The 22,629-nt window shown below is 37.1% G+C and overlaps 1 long non-coding RNA gene across 1 annotated transcript; it reads right to left on the bottom strand.

Annotated features, from left to right (window-relative positions):
* Positions 1–11,461: 11,461 nt before the first annotated feature.
* On the bottom strand, positions 11,462–22,354 carry LOC135327129 (uncharacterized). Its single transcript, XR_010387187.1, has 2 exons — positions 22,292–22,354; positions 11,462–19,842 (listed from the first exon to the last, which is right to left on the bottom strand). It is a non-coding gene; the product is annotated as an uncharacterized LOC135327129 (long non-coding RNA).
* Between the last annotated feature and the right edge of the window lie 275 nt (positions 22,355–22,629).

Genomic DNA, 22,629 nt, shown 5'->3' with positions numbered 1-22,629 from the left:
AAATAAATAAATTGTAATGACACACATGCAGTGGTTACAGCTCCAGCTGGGTGCCTCCGAAGAGGGACCCCAAACAAAGAAATCCCTGGGCAATTATACTTTCCAATCTAAGCTCTCCACCCTTCATGCAGTAGTTTGGACCAATAGTAATATTTAGGTCTGGGGTCTCCTGCTCCTTATCGGGTCTTGTCACTGTCCCTAGGTAGGCTGTTTACTGTTGCAGTTTCTGCTGATAGATGTGTTTTCATTCTTCGGGTCCTGCCCTTATCTCTCAAGGCCCTGACAAAGAGATGTTGTTCCAGCAATTAGCACTGCCCCAGCAGTGATAGTAGGTGTTATCTCCCAAGGTCCTGATGAAGGGGATATAATCCAGACCCCGAGATAATCCAGACCCCCCCTAATCAATGCTGTTTCAGCAGCAAGAGGAGGTCCTGCTCCCCAGGGTCCCGGCTCCCAAACAGGCCTCACTTCAATGCCTTGACATCCTCCCTCCTGGAGCACAAAGCACAGGAATGCAAACTGCTTGCAACTCCCTTATCATTTCAGTTTGAACCAGCTCTCAGGCCCCTTTTCTTACTGAACTAGGTAAAAGTTCATTATTTTATCTAAGTGCGGCCTAAGGCTTCAACAAATTTAGCTACTCATGCTAAGCAAGTTTTGCAGCAATAATTTACAGTCCAGGTCCCAAAGTCTCTGCCTAATCGTGGTCTGGTTCAGGGCAGGCTCGGTGTGTCCTGGGTGGTCACAGGGTGACCATTTTGGGGGTCGCAGCAGCTCAGTCCTGTTTCCGCCGGGAACAGATGGCTTGTTCAGGGTTATGGTTTGCTTGCACCTTATGTACCAAGAAATGTTTTAAGGCAAAAGTTCACTCATCTGTCCACCACAAGTGACCATCTGTCCAGATTTATCAGGAACATCTTTAATTAAATATAATGTCCCATGGCACTTGCCCAATGTAAAAACCAAGCAAATCCAGGATTTTGGTGCAATCTTTGTTGCATTTTGTTCAGTCTTTTCTTCTGATATATTTAAAACATTTGCCTTGCTTCTATTTCATCTGGCATGCAAACCATCAAATGATAAGAACTGTCAAAACTAGCTAAGAAATTAGTAAAAAGAAGAATCCACAGTGTTAACAGCTCTTTGAATGATTAAAGTATCTCTGATCAGGAAAGAAAGAGAGAAAGCAAAATCCATGCTTTGCACCTTTAGAGTTCAAGTCTTGTTTTACAGTCAATTTTGATGTAAAATCGGTCTAGTTCAGCTCATTATGATACCAACTGGGAGACCCCATTTTGTCAGCGGAGCATAGAAAATTGGGGTTGATGCAGTGAGGAATAGTGCTTAACATCTAGAAAACATTCCACTTCTACTTTGTGCTGTACTGCCTGGTGCAGAATTCATGTTGCCTATGCAAGCAGTTGTTAATCTGTCATCTTAGAAGTGCATAAGAAGCTATTAACTTGCCCTCCTTGCAGCAGGATGGATGATATTTTAATTCAGATACTGCAGTGCAAACATGGAAAAAAAATCATGGATATAGTTAAACTTGGGATTCAAAATTAAAAAAGAGAAAAAAAAAGCATGGAATTATTCAGCACTGAGTATACCTGTTACAGTACTCTCTATCTGTGTACATACTTTTGTTTGGGGTAATAATGCAGCCACCCCAGATGCCTTGTAAAAGGTACCTTGTGTCTACACAAGGAAGGAAGTACCCAAAGGCAAAATCCTTTCACTGCACCTCACTTGCTCAACAGAGTCATTAATTATTGCAGGCCCGTAACAATGACTGATGGTAAGTGACCTGCTCCCTGATGCTAGACAATATGGGTGGAAGGAGAATTTGAGACGTGTGCCCAATGAGTAGGATGGGCCACTTGTAATGTATAGCTGGCTGCTTAAACATGAGGTCTGAACAGTTTATGCAGTGGTGAAGACATGTAAGGGGAAAAGATCTCCTATGGGCGTTCCTCTGCTTATTACTCAAATATATGTACATAATGCAAAGAAGCTGGCTTGGATATCAAACATATTATGTCTGTCACAGAGCTCTGTAAGCTGTAATTTACCCTCCCCAAAAAAGAGATAATTAAGCTGTTAATGTTTTAGTCTCTTAAATGTGTGAAAAAAAAAAGATTAAAGCCAAAATGTCACTATTACAAAAAATAAGGCAAAGTTCTCTATAGCACACCAGCAAGGACTTAGCTTTCAGCTGGTATAGCTCCTTTCCTCTTCCTGCAGTTTTACCTTGTTTGAGAGTGGAAATGCCACCAGTGCGCCTTTGGGACAAATTAAAAATACAACTCTTAGTGCCAAAAGGATGTCTTCAGTACTCAGAATTAATTTAAATAATCACTATGAACAATACAGTGGTGTCTAAATGGTAATAAAATGTTGATAAATTGGAACTATTCCTGAGAGTTAAAACCAGAGTCACAATATTCATTGCTGTAGCACTTCATTGTGATGCCCCTGGAGAAAAATAACAAACATTTAACTACGTTGTCCTTCGAATTATGAAAAAAAAAGTTATACTGCTACTGTACCAAAGTTTTAGACATATCGCTGCCTGAGATACATGGGAAATCCATTTCGGGTAGACCCATGGATTGCAGAACTCTGTGTTTATCATTACCAGTTGCAAGGACCTATTCAGATTTTCAGCTATTTATACCCAACGATGCAGTGAAATACCAGTTTTGGTACCCCTGGTTGAAATGACAGTCCCAGATTATCTGAGGTACATTTTAAGGGAGTCATTAATTCAGGATGTGGCTGTGGTGTTGCCACGATTTTTATTCATTCCTCTTTTGTCGAATGCTCCTAGCTGTGTCACTGAAGTTCCCCCCTTATTCAGACAAGTCGTGCTACACTTCATGAGCGGTGAAAGACCAGAAGAGTTTAATACCATTTTTTTTCCTGCTGAAGTTAGATACAAGTTTTGATCTCTGAACCATAAAACTATGCTTTAATAATGTCTTGGGGTTTTTCTTTTCTTTACTTTTTTCTTTTTTTTTTCTGTTATTGGAACTAGACTGTGGAGACTGAAATCCCGTACTGAGAAGCAGTGGGACTTGGTTTCACAAGGTCTTAGCATGATCCTGCTGCTGATAAGAGACAGCATTTAAACATATGCTCAAATATAAACATACAAATAGGCTACTTGATTTCAATACTTGCTGAAAGAGGCCTGGCTTCATGATTTTTGAGCTGGTGTTTGCTGTGTTTTAACAATTTTTTCACACGATATACATACCCACAACAGCAAAGTAAAACTTTAGTCATTAATGCTTATAAACCCTCTGAAGATATATATTTTTAAGAGTTGGTGATAAATATTCTTCTGATTTAAAACTTTGTTCATTCCCTTATAATTTATTTGCTTATTTAAATACATATGCCACACATATATCTTTCACTCTAGTTTTATACCCAACTTCACTATATAATTTAGTTTCAAGGAACATAATTATTTTAGCTTGTGCATACTCCCTTTGAGCTGTGAAAGAGCTTCTGTATCTTATTTACTCTACTTGTATTTAAATTAAGTACCAGAATAACAACTTCATATATTCTGTAACATAAAATTCATTGCATCGTTCTTGTTTCGAGCATGAAGCTCACTCAAATGAATGTCAATAATGTAACCTTTGATGTCAGGTGTAGTAATAGTAATGTACATAAAATTGCCATGTAACATTTTATTTAATGTTCTGAGGTATCCAGTATAATAAAGATTTGCCTTAGGGAAGGAAGTAAATCCATGACTTGTGATCATATTGAACTCTAAACCAGGTTAGAGTCTGTGATAACTAATTAGAGAAAAGCAATTATATTAAAGCTAGATTAAATCTCATTTTACGCTGTACATAGTCCATTGCTACATTTAACCAAAATGACTCTTGCTTCTTTCAGACTATAAAATTCATAGCCAAATGGCTTACCTGCAACTCACATTTGGACCATAATCTGTTTCTCCTGATTTTTTTTTTTTTTCCGGAATACTGTACATACCAGTAATTTCAGAAAATATGTCCATAAAAGAGAGTTAGAAAGTTTTAAAAGTTGCATTTACAACCAGATTTATAAGTTTGAATTTTATATTTGGAAAGTATGTTTAAATAGCATATGAACTCTGAAAAATAAGGAGATAAGGAGACAGCAGAGTTTTAAAGAAGATGGACCAGTTTATATCAGTGAAGATTTTCCTCTGTTAGCTCTGAAAGACAATTAGCTGTTGTATCAACATTACTCCGTCAATAATTCATATCTGATATATAATGAAATAAAGTTGAAGAGTTTAAAATGGCCAAAGCAGATAGGAAATACTTCACACAGCAGTCCAGATAGTCAGCATGCAGCATCTGTGATAGTCCAGAAAGATCACTGGGACTTGATCTTATTTGACTTGGTTTGTCCACTCATGGTTTAACTACCCCAAGTTTTCAATGCCATTGAACACGTCAGTTTAAGGTGTGATTAAGTCTAGATATTCCAGTTTTGCAGGGACCTATTATATTCTCTGTGTTACCATAAACAACTACCAATGATTACTAGAATTTCTAATGTAAAAAAATAAGTCTCTTTGAAGTACCCCAAACAAACTTACTATATTAAATAAAGAATGAACAAGCTGTTTGGATTATTCTGTGCTTCCCACAATATTTAGTTTACTTTATTGTGTGAAGTTTTATTATATGACTATTACTGAACCTTTTTTTTTTACTTTTCTACATAACAGTAAGATTACATAACTGTAAGATTAAGTGATATGGTTACACTCATTCTTGCAGCTGGGAATTTCAATATAGGGAGAAAAAATAAATAAAGGGATCTAAAACAGCTGTTAGAGACCAGGAAGTATATCTTACAGCATACAAAATGGCCCTAGACATGTTTTTAAGCAACGGAATTGCATCCTTAGCTCGCATATAGACTCTTACTTTTTGGCACCTCAGTTTAGGTACCTACACTCTAAATCTGATTCTCACCCCCCAAAAATGCTAGATAGAAGTATAATGACGTGAACTCCTTAAAAAGTCTATAAGGGATGAATCCATTTAGATGATTCTTCTAGCCTACACATCTTTCTTTTTATTTTAAGAATATTTAATACTGCATATATTGCTCTTTTTCATTTTGTAAAGAGCCATGGGTGTTCAGTGATCAAAGGTTCTGTGAACTTTGGTTCTCTCCCTTTTTTCTTCTGTTTAAGTTCTGGCTCTTGAGAAAACCGGGAATAGGCATTGATGAGAAACTGCGTGGTCTAATCCTGATTCTGCTACAGAAATTTATTTTCCAGTGCATTTATTCCCTTTCTTTATTCATGACACCATCTTCTTTCTCCCTCTCTTTCTACAGTTGCCTGCCTTAAGATATTTGCAGTTCTTCAGAATCCACAGCAACCGAAGTGAAGGTGATGTTGAAAACAGCCTCACTTACACTGTAATTATAATTAGTTTTTATAGTGTTAGCCATTCCATGGACTGAATTAGATCAGAATTTATTTCAGGGTTCATAATTTAAAATTCTGTGATGCATACACAAGGCCTAATAAAGGCTGAAACAGTAGAAAGTGAGACATACTAGAATAACTGAAAGAGTCTAATGAGTACCATAGCTCTTGAGCTATGAATACTCATTAACTCTGCTGCTGTCTGTTTCAATATGTATCTCTTTATATTAACTGAATCATCTCCGATATGAGATCTTCTGCAGGTGATGCACGTTTCTTTCCTCATCCAGAACCTGGACCCGAGGCTGTCGTCCTAACTGAGTGCTCTGAATTCAGGCTATCATTTTCTTTCTATAATGGGTGGCTATAAAGGGTGGCTCCTCCATATTTCCTACACAGCAAGAATGAATCAAGGCATCCCCTCCTCTTCCCCCACTCAACCCCTTTCTTGAATCACAAGTCCAAATAGTCATAAGGCATGGTTTTGGAATTATGTACAGATATTTCTTGAAATCTCAGTGCCTTTTGCACATTAGCAGAACAGGTTCCTAGCACATGCTGCTCTTTCTATTTGGACCAGCATTGGAGTAATCTGTGCATGGCTGCACGCACTGCTGGTACACATTGCATTACGTTGACACACTGAGAAATGTAAGCAACAGAGATTACCAACCTTTTCTAAAAGAATACTGAAAATATTACCCTATCTACGATTTTCCTCCAAAAACCAAAGTGAGATTTCTCTTTACCCATCATTTTCAGAGATAATTGTTAGTAGCTCAATAGCCTTGAGATGAAGGAATGTAGATGATCCAGGCCAGATGGTAGGTACTGTGCTTCATTTAAGAGTATTGTACGCCCTCACCAACCTCTTATCAAACTCTATATTGATAAAGTCTTTATTGCTTTGGAATGACGTGTACCCTTTTCATTTCTCTTTTCTTGTTAAATACTGATTTAATAAAGCAGTTCATTAGCTCAGACATTTCAAAATTCCATTGATTTTACATCTCTCTTCATTTCATAAAGGTTTGTTAGTAAAGCTGTGTTCATAAAGATCTTTCTTTAGCATTTTTCCTCTTGATACAAATAAGAAATGCTTTGACTTCTCCTGACCTTATAAGCCTCTTGCACTAGGCCTCTTTGTTTGGGCAGCTTGTACCAAGAGGCTCTGCAAGGAGGTTATACACAAATTAAATGTGCAAAGCAAATTATTTCTTGGCTACACACATTGTTGGGACTAAAGAGCTAGCAGGCTGAGGACTGTTATGCTCACCACCGCAGTGAGCTCCATGATGACTCCTTGCTGGCTAAGCATTTGCCAGGTAGGGAAGGGTTGCTCCTTGGAATGGGCTGGTCCTTGATTTTTTCCCTTTCAATGCTGGTGATTTTTTTCACGAGTCCTTGAGCTGCCACTTCAATAATTTTACTTTTGTCTGCAATTTCCCTTTTCTTATCTTGCAAGTCCCTAGTCTACATACTTTCTCATAGATCTTTTTCACAACTCAGAAATTTTCCCAGAAGTTTGAGCCAAGATTATGCAGATAAGCAGTATCAATACTAGGGCTGGATTACAGTCAACTGAACCATTAGGAGGAGGGGTATAACTGCTTTAACTAGTGTTAAATTAATGGTGAAGATGTTTGGAGAGGATAATTAGTTTCCTGAAATCCTAACTCAGTTCTATGTATGTTTTCTTTTCTTTTTTTCTTTTCTTTATTTCTAGTGTAGTTTACAGGAATAGAACTGTTTCTTTAAACTTCAGGGCAGATAAGGATTTTTTTCAATTTCATCAATAAAGGCATAAGAAATGTGATATGGAGAAGACAGAAAGAAAGCAAAAATATCTTATAACCATCAAAAGGTTTTACATAGTTCTGTAAGAACAGCCTTCATTTGCATACACTTCTCTGTATAACACTCTCAGGATCTGAAGATAAGTTTGATAATATTCATATCAATATTATCAATGTAAATTACTTCTCTGATTGAATGATAATCTCTAGTATTAACATTATGATGAATAATCACAGCATGCATTGAACTGCATATCTACTAGATTTGAAGTACATATGTGCTAGTTTTGAGCACCAGTAATCATTTAGTTAGACCTCCTTTTCACCGCCAGGAGACACATCTACCAAGGAAGAGAAAATGGAGCAATTCTGAATCACTGAACTAGCTAATTCAGCTTCCACTGCATGAATCAGGCACCAAAGCAGCTCCAACTTTCGTGAAAATCTTTGCTGAAGAAAACATTGGCTGACTCTAGGCACAATTCTTTCAGGAAGTGAACTGGAATTTGGAGTGGTTAAAAGTGATCCTCATCATTAGTCCATAAGAGTTCTTCCTTGTCATACTTCAAAATATTGTGCATTCTCTGCAATATCTGAACAACTATTTCTATTACTGTTGCAATTAATCAACATATTCTTTTGCCAAATGGCAAAAATATACATGCCACCTTCTCCGAAACTGCCAAAGTTAAAGAACAACTGATGCCAGCAGCTTCCTCATGGGAAAGTTTTTGAATCTTTCATCCGGAGAAAGCAATTGATTGAAGATTATAATGATATCCTGAGTGCTTCAGAAATAATGTTTTTCTTTGAGGTGAATTCTTAGTGTCACTGAATTGATTAGCATTACTAATGATTAATTTAGATCTAAGTAACACCTCTCGTCATGTCAAAGGTGTTTTTCATGCTATCAAATATAAATAAATGTAATTTTAGTGGCCATATGCACTTATCCTTTCACCTCTCCCCTTAGGAACAAATGCTAGCATGACAAAGATGTTATAATTTTAGTGAAGACCAACAGATGAATTAAGATAGCTGATTCAGTCTTTCTGGAAATACATAAAACATTAATTAAAAAAAAAAAAACAGGAGAGTGATAGATAGCTCTTTGATATTTGCCTCCCTTGTTGAAGAGGTGTGAATAATCAACATTTACTTTTTGTAACCAGAATAGTCTCATATGATCTGGTAGTGAGGCATCATTATGAGAAATGCCTTTCCCTGTTCCTATCAGATATGGAAATGCCACTGTGTTTACGCTAAGAGAAACTGTAGAGAGAATGTTCCTCTGGACCCTAATAGATTTATTGTTACTCGCTACATCTGGAAAAGAACATTTTTGACTGCTATGGCCTGTCTGTGAATGGACTCGCCAGGAGTATGTCATCATTGTGCCCAGTTCATTCATCCTCTTCCAGCTGACTTCACTGGATACCCACAGGGAACATGAGCATGCCAGAGGCAGCTAGCTCTCTGTAACACAGCCCCACTCTTTGTGAAATTTCTGGAGAGAGTGTGATAAGCCAGCACTTTTTGGAACATATGTAAAGACTGTTGTGAGGTTTCTTGCAATATCATTTTGTTTTGGGGAGGGGGAAGAAAATGAGGCATTGTTTTACATAAAATAATATTCTCTAGCCAGGTCTCATACTCTAGGGAAGGAAGAGCTGTGCAGCATTCTGCTCACGACCTGCTTTTTAGATTTGATTTATAAACTTTGGCAATGCATACAATAAAAAAAAAATGAATTGGACATACGGCTTATCATCAGCTACATATTCCCTATTTGCCATTGCAGCCAAAGCTGAAGTGGTGAGGGGGAAATGACTGTATAAAAATAATTTTTTGACAGTATCAACAATGTAAGTGTTAGAGGTTGCTGAATCTAGCAGCCTGGTGAATGTGAGGCTGCTGCAACTCTGTATCCCCCGGTCCAGCCAGTAGCAAGGCTGAGCTCAAACACATCACACCCACACACAAAACACACAGACATGATGTGTTCACACAGATCAACACAGGCAGAAAATACACAGCACTCACAAACATGGCAGGCATGGATAGGTTAGGATAGGATAGGCTGATCCCATTCCCCTCTTCAGCTGATCAGGATTTAAGTCTGCTGATGGAATACCTATACATATATATGTATTTATATACAATATGGATCCCTCCAGTAGCAGGCCTGACACTCAGTCAGACCAATAGCTGGCCCGAGATCTTCAGGTCTCTCCAGCTGCTAGGGCCAGGACATACGAGCCCCCAGGGTACACCAACCCACTTCAGCTGCAGGTACTCAGACCTATGGTCTCTCCGGTAGCTGGCCCCCACTACTCACTGGCTACTCACTAACTAATCTGGCTTGGTGTTTGCTAGTGAATTATGCGTACATACTCACACACACAAACTGAGGACTGATGGCCCCTAGGGAAACGTAGACCTTTTATCCTTTCTCCTTTATTTTCCCATGCTTTTTCATCCCCAGTCCACCTTGATCCCTCCCCTTCCTAAACATCACATAATAAGTCTCTCACCTTCCCACAATCCACTTTAAAAATTCCCATAAATTTTACACAATCCTCAGATGCTCTTTTCCCCTGCATCCCATGAGTCCTACACCTCTAGACAATAAGCCCATCAATTGGCAGGGTGATCTGGGGAGAGTTTCTTCAGCTGATTCATCTTGGGGGGGGGGGGGGGGTGTGTGGGGGGGTGGATCTGATACCAGCTACAATAGTCTATTGTTCTCCTTGATGGCCTGGGAGAAGCCAGGTCAGGGTGCTCAGTGGTCACTGAGTGATCCCAGATTGCTGGGGTTCCTCTGCCCATCACCATTTCTCTAATCTTCACCAGGCTTTTCTTGATTAGCCTTTAATCACATAACCTAACAGTAAGGACAAAACAGAGGAAGATGCAGGTCTTGCATGTGCAGTCCAATGGATTAATAACATTTAAACAAGAAAAGACTGATACAAAAACATCATGCATCTTGAGACCTTTTCATGTAACTGGGTCTCTGTTTTTAGCTTTCCTAGCCATCTGGAGGAGGACAAAAAAGCAAATACTTAACAGATGGAATATTTTCACTATTATTAATGCTTGGTAGTGGCATTGCTATTGCTTCCTCATTTGAAGAGAAAGACCTGCTAGATACCTATAGGTTGTATGTCAGAACCTGAAAGGCATGAGATCGTTCTTTCTATGGAGCTACTCAGAACTGTTTTGGGTTTCTTAGCCAGAGGATTTTCTAGTGAGAACAGCAACCAAAGCTGCAACATAAGTTATATTCAAATGTCACACAGAGGCTAATTCATTTCCCACATCTTCTGCAGCAATTAAATAGGGAAATGTTTTTCTTTCAGTGTCAGTTAACATCATGGTTCAGAGGAGAGTATGCACCTGCCTTCAGAAAGTTGTGAGCTAAACTGTCCTATTATTTATGAAACATTAGTTTCTGCATTTCCTAACCTGTTCTGATTTTGAAAGCACAACCTTACTATTGAATTGTCACAAAAGAGTACATTTCTTTAAGTGCTAAGTTTTTGTAAAAAGGAAAAAAAAATACATCTACGCAAACAAATTGGTAAAGTTTCATATAGGTTCACTGGGCTCTTTAATCCAAAGCAGGATACATTTTATGTATGTATTCTATATTCTGTAATATGTCTGAATTAAGGAATAGCTCCTCAGTCTGAAACAAATGCTTCAGAAATTCATTAAGCTATACTTTACCTCATCATATATTCAATACCACATAGACAACTTTATGTAATATAGGTTTTGTTCTTTGGTGTTTATTTGTTAGTTTTTCTTGGGGATGGGGAGAGAGTGGCAGCATCTTTGTGAAAGTGCAGGCCTGACTTCTTACACTTGGATCCACTCAGGCTAACTTCAGGTATCTAACTGAGTAAGGTAGGTATGTTGTCACCTTTGGCTCACTAATATAGATGGAAAGTAGTATGCAAAGGATGCTGTATTCTGTCTACTGTATGAATCAGCCTCTAGAAGCATCTCCCATTTTTCATCAACTACACAGGGAACCTAAGATGACTATTCTCCTAAATAATTGAAAGATAATGTTTAGTAACTGGAAAAAATGGTTCATTTAGTTTAAAGAACAGGTTAGGAGATCTCAAATTTCTTGTTCCAGTCAGCTTAGAAGTATTTTTATTTATCTGCTTGTTTTCTGTAAGGCAAACTGAAGATAAAATTTACTAATGGAAATGTCCACATTTACTTAGTTTGACATGTGTATCTGACAACAAAATATAAATTCAGGAATAACTACTAAACCCAAACACTCAAAATCTTAAACGAGAAAATTACTATTATTAAGTAAAAAATATAACATATCTCCACTTATATGAGCTTCAGTGAGAACAACATTTGAGTATAGATCTTCAGAATCCCATCAAAACAAATTAAATACATTTGCATAAATTGCCGGATTGTAGTTACCAACTTTCAAGAAAAAAAAAAATCTGATTGTCTGAAAAATTGTTAACACCATCCAAAAGCTTAAATTCTGAAATTCAGGAGCATAATTTTGTTCATATATCAAAACATTTCACTTCAGTTTTATGAAAAAGCTTTTTACCTATTGCTAGTTTTGACTTAAAACTCTCAAGAAAGGGAATAACTTAATTTGTTTTCCATTTCCTTTGAAGCAGCTAAATAAAAAGGTTAACTCAGACTCTTAGTGAAGGATTAATCTCATGAAAAAACGTAAGTTGACAAACACACAAACTGAATGATGTCACAAAAGAGTTGTCTATAGTGCAGCTATCTATATCTGAACACTTATAGGGTCTGATTTGGTTGACCTATTTTAGATATTTACATTTGAACAGATATCTATTTCTCTCCTGTGATTAAGAAAGGAGCTTAGAGTGCCTCACTCAGATGTCAAGCATACTTCAGATGTCAAGTGAACTGCAGAATCTAATGGACTGAAACAGAGTTAAGACTTGATTTAGTCCCGCTGAAGAACAAAACTTAATTTTTAGGCTCCTTTAGAACCAGGTAACTTTAGTGTTATGAAGCACATTAAATATTCCTCAAATGTCATTTTCCCACTTCTTCCTCACAACTTTGAGCTACACTTAGATTAATTCTGACCTACCTTTGTTTAACCTGGTGTTACATATGACTGATCCAACTTTCTTTGGTAAGCTCTTTCAGAACTTAGGTATGTTAGTTAATTCACCTGGGATTCAGCTGTCAATTCAAACATCTAAATTTAGGTGTGTACAGTTTAGAAGTTCAGGTCAGGATTATAGACCACTACATTTGTGCGCATACATGAGCCCAGGATTCAAGTCAATTGCCTAAGCAGATGCAGCTAATGCCATTTGTGATACCTGAGGATATATAAGACATTCCAGTGGGTTTAGCAGTTGTGTCACCAGATGTAGAGGAGATGCCTGCCCTTGTGGAGCAATTCTGAAAGTCAACTGTGACATCTTACAGGATCTTAATGGCATTAGATGCCTATGTTTAGAGAATCCAACAGACCTCGTACACATTGCAGTAGTCACTATCTGCAGAGGTATTTTGCTGATCCAGATGTTGACAAACTTAGGGGGAAGTGAATAGGTATGTGTTTTTTTTTATTTTTTTATTTTTGTTTTTCTGACAGAATGAAGACTGGAAAATTTCTTGATGCTTTATAATTATTTTAATAAAATCACCTAATTATTTTCTTCTACCAAAAGAATTCACTAAAACCAAGAAAAAAAAAAAATCCCCAAATCCAAGAAATGTGATGTACTTTAAGGTTTTACCTTGGGCAGTGGGACACTAACTTAGCACAAAACGAAGTTCTGAGGAGGAAGGACCATTTGGGAAATGATGTCATCAAGCTACTCAGAAATAATACTGATAATCACAAGGCACAATGCTGAATTTCTCCTCTTCTCCCTTTACAGGACATCTGTACCTTAAACAGATGTAAAAATATTAAATACTGTTCCTTTAATTTATTGCATATTGATTCTTAAGAGTTCTATCTTATGCACAAATAGGGCAAAAATGTATGTTACATTTGCATATATTTTTGCTTGAAAAAGGAAGCAATGTTAGTTTCAGTTGTTATATAAACATCATCAGGAGGAAAAATACAATATTTTACAATTACACATAGCCATTTTCTGAGTATAGATAAGGCTTTATATGCATGCTTTACAAAGGAAGGCAAGTAGCTCCCTTTGTTCTCTGGGTAACATTTAAACCAAAGGTCATTACTCTGGGTGCTTCCCATTTCTGAGCATCAGGCCTTTAGTTGAGGTTCTTGTACACTGATTTAGGAATTTAACTGTAGATACCCAAGTTGGAAAATTTTGGCTTGAGAATTTCACCCTGCAATAAGTCTGTGATGAAAAGAGGAATAACTTCTTTCTCTCCCTGTCACAACCTAAAGTCTGTTAAATAGCATATGTGCAGTAAACAGATATTTGGCCCTCTAAGGTCAAAGAGCATGTCATGTGTACAAGCTTACATTACCTTATGGGACTTTTTTTTTCATGAAGGCTGAATCATTTCCTAAACACTCCACTGTGCATGAAAATGAGCAGGCTGCATTATCCCCAGGCTATTGCCAGGAATAGAAAATAACCCCAACCCTTTTCTTCCATTTTAATGACCTTTAGGAAAACATGTGTCTCTGTGAGTAGTATTAGTGATTCTTTTTATATTGAGCACCAATTGTCCCTGAGCTTTATCTGGGTGAAGGTGATTCCTCACAGGAAGTCCAGACACAACTGAAGAGTAGTCCCATGGAAAAAACACAGGAAAAAAGAAAAAAAGGAGATGAAACTGTACCTTATATAGCGAGAAATACATAAAACTATATCTTAATAAAAAAAAATTAAAAAGGGAGCTATCCAGTGGTTTGGCTTCCCAGATATTCTCAAGAGAGTAACTGTCTGATTATTCTGTGATGTTCAGGTATGAATTTGTGCTGTTAGTTTGCTCCAGACGATGAGATATGGTACCTAACACAACTAGTGAACTTTTTCTTCATATTAAAAAAGACACTTGAATATAATAAATGTTTGCAGAATTGCATAAACGTAGATAATATGCCTACTGAAATATCGGTAAGTGATTAGATTATCATTGTTTTCTTTTTAATGAGTAAGGAAAACAACATAGTCTCCATTAATAGTCTGACGAGAGCTTAAGTATTGATGAACTCTCTGAGAATTTTACTCTTTCAGGAGAAGAGTATGTCCCTGATTCTCTGCCTGATGCATCTGTAATGGATGTCTCTGGGTCTATGCTGAGTCCCATTAAATCACTTTGTTGGATACAGAAATACATCCATATGAGTCAGCCTGTTGATCAGACCCTATGTTCCAGCAAAGATCATCAAAATGATGCATAGACAGTCTTGAAGTCCCATTTAAACACTTCAAATAGACTGTAAGTGGGAGTTAAATGCTTTATAGGTTTCTGATGGCTCTTCACAGAGGGAATTACACCCTAAGTGAATGTACAGGCTGCTTACATCTTTTTGCACAGTGTCAGGAATTTGTAAACTGCCACTGTTCAGAGAATTTCTGTATCCTTTTTCCTCCGTAGATTTCTTGTTGGAACTGTTTTGCATCTCTAATACTGATAGCCTATGAACATTATACCACATGGATTTTTAAAAACATTGGTTACCAATTTACCAATGTCAGGGAGTGAAGGATGTATTTTTTTGCATTGTATCAAACCTTAATTAGCCCAATATAAAGAATAAACCATTTTTCCCCTAAAAAATAAGGACAGTTGTATGATTTTAATATCATTTGTCTCTGATCTTTTTCCATCTTCACTTACACTACTTATTTCATCAAAACTTCCATTATTTTTTCTTTCCATTAGAGGGCCAGATCACACGATAGGTGATTTAATTTGCTAAGGTAGTAAGTGAGCTTGAAAAACTTAGAAGTGCATAGAGGAGATTAGATTTGATTGACAGTGCTTACTTCCTATGGCTATATATTAAGCAATTATACTGGTTGAGTGTGGCTTTTGTAAGCTTTTATTTATCAGAGTTCTTGGGTTTTTGAGAAATGCAAATTTTGATACCTTTGATCCCCAAATACCTGATCCTTTTACTTTACATACTTGACATACACACTATTAGAGGAGACAGGCAAAATCTTGAATTCATTTTTATCTGTGTTTGTGCCCTACTTTAACAAGCAGTTATCTATGGAAGACTTATTTCATTTAATAAGGCAATTCCCATAATAAATTACTCAAATTTTAAGAATCTAGCAGAATACTGATCTACAAGAAAGAATAAAATAGAACATTAACACAATATTTTCATAGATATTAAAATTTCTGAAATAGGGATAAAATATGGCAAGTAGGATTTTGTACATAAGATCTATATTTCCTACAACTTTTACTATTTTTTTCTTGTTGAAATAATCAGAGCTTTTTAAAGTCACAGTCATTGTACATTAGTGAATTTTGCAAAAATCATTTTCTTTTCCAATTGATAAGATTACCTTGATTAATGAGCTTTTAAGTCTAAGGATTCTGAGATGTATATTTGTCAAGATACCTTTAATAAAACTAGAGAAATGCAAGAAGCTGTTGCCTTCTGATGGCTAGAATCCTCATGACTAACAGATTCTTTCACAAGTAGATGCATTCATTTCTGTAAGGTACTAATAAATATTACTGCTTTGGCTTTAACCAAGATCATATCAATTAATTAATGTAGTCTTGATGGTTTGGTTTTATACATTTGTATTTATCTCCCAGTGTAGTCAGCAAGTCACCTCTCCTGTAAATTTAAACTGCTATTGTTTTGAAGGGAGCCATACAAAATCAAGTGCCCCAATCTTCCAGTAATTGGGCAAAACAAGGAAACCATAGCCCATGCTTGAAAAAAACATTCTTAAAAACACTCATTCATTGCAAAGACCCAAGATAGGTAGAGAACTGGAAAACATGAAGCCCATTTTCTGAGACAAAGGAAGATAGAAAGGGTTCCTATCTTAAAGTGAATAGAAATATATAGTTGTTCCATTATTTGCAATATTAACAAAAGTGGGGATGATACTTTCAATTATGTGGTCTGAATGCTCTCAAAAATGGTTAATGGGCTATTTGATGGGAATACCAGTAAGCTCAAACAAATAAAACTGAAAGAGTATGAAAGGCGACATTTTTCATTTTCAGATAATAATGTTTCCAGTTATGCATAAATCTTTTTTATTCAGCACTGGTAAGAACATGATTGGAGATCTGTGTGCTGCTTTGGGTGCCTGCTTCTAGCAACATGTGACTCAACTGGATGGAGTCCGGGGGAGCAAATCAAAAGTCATAAGCAGTTTCTAAAACAAAGCTGAAGAGAAAAGACAGCTGATGCAGTTATTGCCCCACTGTTCTTTTTTTTTATTTTTGTCCTTTTTATTTTTTTTATTTTTGTCCTTTTTATTTTTTTTTATTTTTTATTTTTCAAATATGCAGAAGGCAAAGACAAAGGCATAAAAAATGATCTCTTTTCCTTATCCTCTATGTATATAACAGAAAATGACATACAGAAGTATGGAAGATTTCATGTGGATGTTAAGTACAACTTTCTAATGGTAAGATGTGGGCTGCAAAATCTCCTTTGCTGAAGATTTTTTGAAAGAGGTGAACCTGATATTGGTATATTTGATCCTACAAGTGATATATCAGGAAGAAGGGCTAGATGAACTCCCAAGGTTTCGTTGCTCTGTTTTCTGACTATTTATTTCTGTTCACTTTAAAATAGGAATCCTTTCTGTCTTCCTTTCTCTCAGAAAATTGTTTGTTAATATGCTAGCAACAATGCTAGCATGTTTTATTAGTTAAAGTATTATCTGTTAGTCTACATGTATTTTTGTATTAGAAACTGTAATAAATGATACTCTAGTGGACCCTTAGCAGTATATACCACTTTGTGCATATGCTCAGTAGCTAGCAGAAGTAAGTAGATAAGCAAACCATCGATAACAAAAGTCTTTTAGATTTATTTTAAAATGTCTTTTGTGCTAAGTTCCTCATTCATATGTGGCATGATAGCTTCATGAATATCTATCGAATATGTTGTTATAGGTTTTTTTTTTTTCAAAACCAGTCACCTTTGGAAAAGTGGACTTCTCATAGCATTTCACTGAAAGTTGATAGAGAAATAATGTTGCAAACATTTGTGTGACAAATGCTTATTCAACTTAGTCCAGGACGCTGGGATAACCCTTGCCTAGAGCTGAAGGATACAAACTTTTTACAGTTTCCCTCATGTAATTCACATCTTGTCTGAACTTTGCACTTCTGTTTGAACCAATACATTATATACAATCTCAGAACACAAAGAATTTCACAGTGTTACTACATTTCTAATTAATGTTTAACAGTGAATTTAGGGACAAATTTGTATGGAAAAGGCCCTTTTGCAAGCATATCAACTGGGTGCATGTGCAGACTGGGTGATCATGCTTTCAGAAGAGGATAATTGTATTTACTTGCAGCTTAGCTCCTGCTGATAGTTGTATTATCACAAAACAGTAGAAATTGAGGCTGAAAGGGTCCCCTGGTGTCATCAAGGCCAAACCCCTTCTCAAAATAAGGCTAACTTCAAAGTTAGATCAGGCTGCTCAGGACCTAATCCACCTGAGTTCTGAGTACCTCCAGGGCAAGAGTTTCCACAGCCTTTCCAGGAAATCTGTTTCTCTTAACCATACTTGAGAAGAATTTTCTTCCTTACATCCAGTCAGAATTTTCCTTGCTGAAACTTGTGACCCTTGCAAACAAATCTGGCCCTAACTTCAGTGTTAAATGTGACATGTATGAATAAATGCTCTGAAGTTCCTTGTGTTCCAACGCTCTGTCAGAGTAGGTATGTGAATTATTATGTATTTTTTTACTTAATTCAAGTTCAGGAAAATGCAAATTTTAGTAAGAACAGTTGGATGTGCATGTGCTGTGGCTCTGTAGTTTCATAAATACAATGCTGCTATTGCTCTTGACAGGCCACAGTCAGGCTCTGTATTAAGGTACGATTAAGCACAGGTCTCAGGACTTGTCAGGCTTTGCCTTCTCTTGCCTTGGTTTGCTTGGAGGTTTGGTTTTAGCTTCCTTAGCTGTTGTCTACAACAATTCTGCTGTTGTCAACAGCAATTATCTGATAAGTAGGTGATTGTTACCTAATTTTAGTTTTGCTTAGCCCTCTCTCGTGTGATGCCCATTGTTAATAATTCTTTTAGAGATAGCAATAACATGCTGCTATGCTGTGCGAAAGTGAAATATTTCTGCAGCATAAGTGTGGTGCAGTTTACAGGCATACGAGACTGGTTGGTAGCAAAAGCCTTAAATACATGGGTATGGGGCAATACCAGGGCAATCAGCAGCTCACCAGTGGCCAGTTACCATAAGCAAAGAAAACTCAGAGCTGGGTAAAGCCAGCTTTAGGGATATTAAAAATGACTAAGCATCTAACCTGTGTGTAGCACACCATTTATAATGAAGTCAGATCTAATGTGGAGCTGTAGACTGATGAAGAACGAATGGTGTGTGCTACAAAACACATAAAATTGGCTTCAAGCAGACCCCAGAAGAAGGAGGAGGAGAAAGAAGCCATCAACATCATGCATCTCCTGGCAAAGAAGAGGAAGAAAACATCACTATGTTAGTGCTAACATCTCACCTCCTCCAGTTCAGGATCCTGCCAGCACATTGTAACCTGCCTTTAGACTGAACCCCTTGCCTTAGGGCCCAAAAGAGCATGGGCAAGGTGTGCATAATGACAGATTAAAAGGAGTGGATACTAAAAGGTTTTGCTGTCTAACAATTTTTTAACGATAGTATTGTTAATAAGATTTAGTTTGTATATAGACTTAGTATCACAGTAACTGGACTACTATGACTACCCTGAATTGTATTTCAGTTACACTTTGATTACACTAACAATAAATTCTTGGCTTCATAGATGATGTGTGTTCCACTTTTTATCATTAACAAGATTTTGCGTGTAACACTGTTAGCATGCAAGATACAATAGTGCATACCAGCTGCACTTTTCTTCCTTTCTGTGTGTGTTACTATTAAGGTTCATGGTATTTATTTTACTTTTAAATAAATGTTAGAAATAATTTTTATTTTTCTTGATTTACAAAAGGCTCATCTAGGCATAAGCTCTACTTATCTTAATGTAACTAACTGTTAATTACATGAAATGTAACTAATATTGAAATAAAAACCAATCTACTAAAACTCTATGAATCAAAGTTCTTCTCAATGTTTTCCTCTTTTTAGCAATATCATGATTCACAACTTTTAAAAGAAAATCTAAGCAAGCTTTCACACCGTGCCCAGAGCCTGGTGCTGAGACTGGTGGGGGCAAGTGTGGCCTCTCCCAAGACTGGGACGAATGACGCACTGGCGTGGTGATTGTAGCAGTTCTCGGCTCACTGCGACAGGGTGTGTGCACACAGGCATGTGTGTGCACGTGTATATGAATGTGGGTGCAAAGCTTCTCCTGGCCCAGCTTCTCCCTTGCTTGGTCTACTTCATAACATGAGTTTCTCAGCATCATGCTATTTGGTGTTCTTTCCCCTGCTAAAACAGACATATAATAAATCATAATAATTTTCTTTTCCAGATAACCATTTTGACACTTTTGAAGTGTTTAAGTGAATTTTAACTACAGTGAAATCTTAATTACAATCATATCTGAAATACAGAAAAAAACAGTTGTTTGTCTTGAGCTGAGATTTAAAAACAGACAAAGGTGGCAGCAGCACTAGTAAAAATAGCCAAGTACAGAAAGGTAAACAATAGATGGTCCACATATATGTTGTGGCATGATGAAATTCACATTTAGGATCTCAAGCTTTGGTAATACGACAGAAAACCACAAAAAAAAATTAGTACGCTATGACTCATAAAGTTATTGAGTAATATTATTAAAACAAATAGTGATGTCTAGATTAATCTCTGTAGGATACTTTGGCAAATAAACATAACTGCAACCATTTTCTGGTGTGAATCAGCACATATTCTGTTAAATTCTCTTGCTTTCCCAAATAGGACGACCACTTAAAACCGCTTATTGGAAGCGGTCCCTGCCTTGTGCTTGTTCCTGAGATGTGGCCAGATGTTGTTTAGAAGAATGCTAGTCAGTTTGGGAAGAAAGCACATCAACAACTGTTCCAGCAAATTTTCAGGAATGACAATTTAGCCCAAGCACCAGGAGACTGGCACTGTCCATTTTGTTAGTCGTTGTGTCAAGCTCAAGGGGCCTGTCAAGCCTCCCTTCCCAACCACATGCTGGGGTGTCCTTTCTAGGTGACGGAAAGAGTGTACTTTCCTGCCTCTCATCTCCAGCAGAATTAGGATGACCAAACCTATATTGTAAAATGCAGATAGGGGACTATTATCATGCCTTAAAATTTTACTTATGAAAGTGTTAATAAAGGTTTATTCATAAAAGTATACTTTTTACATCATTTCTGTGTTTTCAAAAATGAAACTTCCAATGCTTTCAGGATTTGTCAAGATTATGCCCAGATTTTCCAGAGATTCAGAGAATCTGTGCTCCTATCGGTCTTTCTCAGACCAATTGCTGCCACACAGTTGTTTTGAGCATATATATATATTATGTCTCTCTCAATGCTGGTAACAAATGTGATATGTTGATTAAGGATGGCTGCAGTATTTTATTTGTAGCAAGATCTTAGTGACCAGTATCTTTATCATTGCTAACAAAATTCAGGTAAAAAGAAAAATGGAATCTGTCTGCTCTGAGTATCATTCTGGAAAATCTACTCATCATTTTTTACAGCAATATAGATAAGATCTAGAAATGATGTATTAAACAGAGTGCTTAAATCCTACAGACTGTTCTTTAAAAGGAATGTGTTACATAAAGTTCCTGAGAAAAACTACTTTATTTCAGGAATTTTTATTCAAATTCACATAGTATATTTAGAATAATTATACTCCAGCACCTCAGAATGTTATACTGTATGAATAGCAAATGATATTATCCTAAGTAGGGCTTTTTTTTAACGGTTTTGTTAAGTTTTACTAAGACAAGCAGAGTTTATTGATGTTTTCAGACAGAACAGTTGAATCAAAAATGATAATTTGATTAAATTGTAGTGTGGCAAAAGAAACTATTGATTTTGCTGGATTTTTTTTGACCAGAAAACTCTATTCTTTCAAATTTGTAGGTAAAAGTGTTGATGCTTGTCAGGCAGGCTTTACTGAGGAGGTGATTAAAATGCTTCAGGCCCCAAACCAGTAAACATACTAATCATATGTCTTAACTTTAAACACTTGATTTACCTTTTTAGTGAACCAATCTATGTATTGCAAGTTTAATTTATGTTTAAGTGATTTTTCTCTTGAATCATGCTTTCCAGCAAAGGAAGTGAGACTAATCCCAGCAAAGGTCTTCCTTCATGTGATCATTCACATATTTGCGTGAAGTTTCAAAGGCAGTTATCTTTTGCATTCTCACTCTTTTATCTTATATAAAAAAAATACATAAGATCATTCTGAAAATTTCTTTAATCTCCAAACCAATCAGATGGAAATCTGGTATTTTCTTTCATTAAAATGGAGGGGGGAAATTGAATAAAATAAAACTGTCAGGTAGCTGTAAGAGTGAGAAAATGAGCATATCCACCATTTCTTTGGACTTCCCACTGCCCTCTGCCACAGCTTCTGATGCACTATATTTGGGAAGGCTGCCATTTTAAAAGTGTGGGATGCCTTACACTAAAAACAGAATTTTTAAAAAAGTATGCATTTGTCGCAGCCCGAAAGGAGTCGTTGAAGACGACCTCCCTCCCCTTGGGGCCAAACGACCAAGTTCATGATGTCCTTGGACTGAATTAAGGTGAAACGACACCAGCCAACCAGTTTTAAGATTTATTAAGGCAAAATGGAATCAACTAACTAGACACGTCCCGCGTCACACGTTTAGGAAAAAGAGAGGAAAAGGGGAAGACAGAGAGAGAGAGAGAGAGACAGAGAGAGAGAGAAAGATAGCTATCACCACCTGCGGATCCAGCGGCGTCCTGTTGGTCCTCTTCTCTTGGGAGTCTTGGTGGCGGGGGGGGGGGCAGCGGCGGGAAGCTCCCGTCTGGTTCCGCTGACTCCGCTCGAGTTCCTCAGTCGTCACAAACAAGCCCCCCCTCTATTCACGCCGTCTGCAGTTTTTATCGGTTCTTGCCCCACCTCCGGGAGGTGCTTCCTCACTTCCCATGCAGATTAACTGTCATGCGCAGTCCGCCCTCTCGGAACCTTCCAGAAACGGGCTGGGGCATCTGGGGGTCTCCTGCTCATGCGCAGATGGCAAATGAGTACGTGCAGTTCGTGCCCTAGAGATGACCTTCT

Source organism: Dromaius novaehollandiae, chromosome 1, assembly GCF_036370855.1.
Source record: "Dromaius novaehollandiae isolate bDroNov1 chromosome 1, bDroNov1.hap1, whole genome shotgun sequence".
Classification (NCBI taxonomy): Eukaryota; Metazoa; Chordata; class Aves; order Casuariiformes; family Dromaiidae; genus Dromaius; species Dromaius novaehollandiae.
Note: the sequence above shows the minus strand (reverse complement) of the source record. Positions and strands in the feature narration are given on the sequence as shown.